Raw genomic sequence first — 4,181 nt, 5'->3', positions numbered from 1 at the left:
GAGCTGCTGGAGTACAAACAGTTACATTTATAAGTCGAGCAAAGTACAAGGGAGTTCTTGCATGAGCTCTTGCATACAGCAAACATATTTGCAGAAAGCAAGCATATTTACAGAAGCAGAAAGCTGATTAGTTTTTAATGAAATTCCCCAAATTTCTTCTTCAGTGCAGGGTGGCTGCACTAGTCCATTAGCCACAAGATTGTACCAAGAGGTGCCCCAGAGCTGGGTGCTGCCTGAATTCTCCCTCCTCCCCGATGGTCAGGGTCACCTCCTCCTGCCAGCACAGTGGCTTCTTTCTCCGCTCTCTTTGTGCAAGAGGCTCAAGGGACCAGGTGACAGTCGTTGCTTAAAGCTTAAGGGGTCTCCTATTATGTGGCCTGGAGGGCGTGGTCTCTCTTGGGACCCTCATAGCCCAAAGCTGCAGGGTGGGAAGCACGAACCTCTCCAGTGGGTCTGCTGATGGCCAGCAAGGGTGCCCCCACCCATGTGTCCAATCTGTTAGAGACACAGCCCTGTGTCTCACTCACTGATCTGGGGTACACCCCACTTCCTGGAGGACAGTACCCCAGGGGTGCAGCTTCTAGGAGTCCAGAGGGAAACAGCATAGCAGATCCTGCTGCCATGTACCCAGAAGCACTACTGTGAGGAGAGTCCCTGGATCCAAGGCAACGTGAGACGTATTCTGTACTGGCAGGTCAAACACTGACCCCCTCGGACAGCAGTGCTGGCCCAGGCTCACCGGCAGGATAGCCTGAGCCACACCTGGACTCTGTGTCCATTCCAGGAGCTGCAAATGGCTTGTGCCAGAGACATAAATGACAAAAACTGAGGAGCAGTCAGATTAGGGTAGACCGAGGATGCCTCATGATTCAATGCAGTGTGATCCTGGATGGGATCCTGGAGCAGAAAAAGGGCTTTTATGGGACAGCTGTTGAAACTTGACTAAGATCTGTTGATCAGTTAACAGTTTTTGTTTCAGTGTTAATTTCCTCTTTTTAGTAACTGTACTGTAGTTATAAAGGATGTTAACATATGAGGCAGCTGGTGAAGGGTATAGCAGTGTTTTTGTAATGTTTTATTAAGGTATATAATTTATATACCATAAAACTTACTCATTTTAAACATATAATTTAATGCCTTTTAGTAAATTTACCCACTTGTGCAAGCATCACCATAATCTGGTTTCGGAACATTTTCAGCACCCAATATCCCGGCCCCAGGCCCCCCCCGATCTGTCTGCCATCCCTATTTTTTGGCCTTTTCTGAACACTTTGTATAAAGGGAATCATATGATATGTGGTTTTTCTGTGTCTGCCAACTTAATCTAATGTTTATGAGGTCTTTGTACTAACACAAATTTTTTTGTAAGTCCGAAATTACTTCAAAATTAAAAGCCAGGGGAAAAAAAGAACAGACAAAACACTGCCCCTTCCAGCATTGGAGGGACCGAGGTGCTGCTAAGTGGTGGAGTGGACATTCAGCAGTGACAGAGCTAGCCTCGGTGAGTCGGAACCACACTGCTGGGGCCATGCAAAGCCCCCACCACGGCGACCACAGCTAGTCCATCATAAGCCCCTTTTCTAGCATAGGGGTGGCTGAGGCTGGGTGATGCCCATTGCACTTTGGACTTGACTTGGTTGAATGTGCAGTAGTCCACAGTTACCTGCCAGGGACCATCTGCTGTTTTAGGGAACGAAACTGGTGGATTAAATGGTTACTTGTGAGGGAGCCCACCTCCTCCGCATCCTGTAAGGCTTTGGGCAGACTTCGCTCTGCCTTTCCCTCCAAAACAACACTGCTGGGAGGGGCAGGTCAGGGGCCTCTCTGCCAGTGGATGGGTTCTGCAGCAGTCAAGGGTGTCCCTTTCTATTGAGCATTAGGGCCAGGGAATGAGCAGGTGGGGCTGTGGCCGTGGGACCGCGAGCTGGGCCAGGACTCCCTTTACTCTGTCTCTCCCACACCTAGGGAGCCCTGAGGACACTTGGCATCCCTAGGTACCAGTATCAACTCAGATCTCATTTGTAACCAAGCACCCGAAGCCATCTAGGAAGTCTTCTGCCCTGGGGTGCAGTTGTCTGAGGCATTGGCTGCAGGTCCCTATGGGAGGGCCCGGGAGAGTCGTTCCTGTCCCATTCACAGCCATGCTGGTAAGGCCTCCCTGTGGGGTCCCTCCTTGCTTTCAGTCAGGAGATTCTGAGTCTGACAATGGCCTCAAGCCCAAAAATGGAGCAATGTTCTGTGAGTTTGCTCCGGGGCAGCCGCCCTCAGCCTTCCAATTAGGGGCCCAGGGTGGCCTCCTAGTTGTACAAGGGAATCCTGCCTCTTGGCAGCTGCCTGGCTACTTATCCCGGTGACTCCACGACCTGTCAGAGCTCCCGAGCTCCCTGTGTGTCAGTCCCCCAAACAGGCCACGTCACAACAATCGTTCCACCGGCTCTGAGAGGCACACGCTGCCACCTGGCCCATTGCTGTGCGATCCTCTTAACCCCATTGCTTTCAGGGTGCCCAGTTCTGCTGCAGCATCTAGTATCATCAGTCTGGGCCTCACGAGGGATGGAGGTGTTATCACCCAGCTTCTCAATGATGTGGTGCCACCTGTCCAGTGCACCCTCTCTTTTTTGTAAATGAGATGTCTTCTGGGTCCTCTTGCAGAACCTATTTGGCTGGTGGGTTTTGTGGCCTATCATGGATGTAGCCGCGGCTTTCTCAAAGCTTCCAGAGTCACGCTGGCAGCATATTGGCACTATTTCCTGGGGGCTTGGCTAGCCCAGCTGGTAAGTCCGTATTACAGCAGGTGCTCCCCTATGGTGAAGACCTCCTTGAACCAATTTCCTATCAGTGCCATTCCAGCCCAGCCTCCTCGGTCCCTGCACACTCCTGCTCTTGCCTGGCCACCTCGACAGGATCCTGCAGTGCCTTCAGCATGTCACCCCTTTCCTCTCTGGCAGGCCCAGCCCTTCTTTGGCCAGGTCACGTTGATACATGACCCTCATTTTGGGGCAGGTAGCCTGGAGGGAAGGTGAGGAACAGGCCCCAGAGGGAGAGGGCAGAGAGGCCTATGCGTGATTTTCAAGCAAAAGGAAAGTGCCAACTCTTAAGAATGTGAGGTGGTCCGTCTGCAGGCCCAGAGGGTTCAGGGGGACCTGGGTTTCAAGGCTTTCTAGGGCATTATCAGATGTCCCCATCTCAAGTGTCAGGGCCCCTCTCCTTCCTAAACAGGACCTTAGCCTTGGTGGGTTGAGAGTTTGACCTTCACCCTGAAGTCCTGATCCCTTCAGCCTCACCATCTGCTAAGGAGTCCTCGGATTCCACACACTGTCTTCAGCTGGTGATTTATCACCCTTCGCTTTTCACTATTTTTCTCCAGTGCATCACTGACAGCCCTTCTGATACACTCACATCACTGCAAGTAAGGCCAGGAACAGCCTTCTGATGCCAGTTCTTTGGTTTTTTAAAAAAATTTTATTCTGATAAGAAGGCTTAACATATCTACCCTTTAAAGTTCCTCAGAGAACACAGTATCGGGTTCTTGACTGTGTCCAGCAGGCCCCTAGCATGGATTCATCTCATATCACTGAAACTTCATGCTGGTCGATGGGCATCTCCTCATTTTCCCCAGCCCCTGCGACCACTATTCTACTCTCATTCGATGAATTTGACTCTTTTAAATACTTCATGTAAATGGAATCATGCAGTATTTATCTTCCTGTGATTGATTGCTTATTTCACTTAGCATAATACCCACAAGGTTCATCCATGTTGTGGCATATTGTTGAATTTCTTTTTTAAGGCTTAATAATACTCCATTGTACGGATAGAGCATGTTTTCATTGTCTGTTCATCTTGGCTATTGTGAATAGTGCTGCGGCAAACATGGAAGTGCTAATATCTCTTGATTTCAATTCTTCTGGGTAGATAAATATCCAGAAGTAGAACTGCTGAGTCGAATGGTAGTTCTATTATTAATTTTCTGAGAAACCTCTGCATTGTTGTTTTCCATAGCAGCTGCACCATTTTGCATTCCCACCAACAGTGCATGAGGGTTCTGTTTTTCCAACACGTTTGTCTTTAGTTTCAGTTCTTATCATTACTCCTTCTCTTAGACTTCTCAGAGGCCTAAGACATTGCATTTTCTTCCCTGCGTCCTACCCCAGTATCACCAGTGATGGGCCCTCATTGTG

This window comes from Pteropus vampyrus, unplaced genomic scaffold, assembly GCF_000151845.1.
Source record: "Pteropus vampyrus isolate Shadow unplaced genomic scaffold, Pvam_2.0 Scaffold197, whole genome shotgun sequence".
Classification (NCBI taxonomy): domain Eukaryota; kingdom Metazoa; phylum Chordata; class Mammalia; order Chiroptera; family Pteropodidae; genus Pteropus; species Pteropus vampyrus.
Note: the sequence above shows the minus strand (reverse complement) of the source record.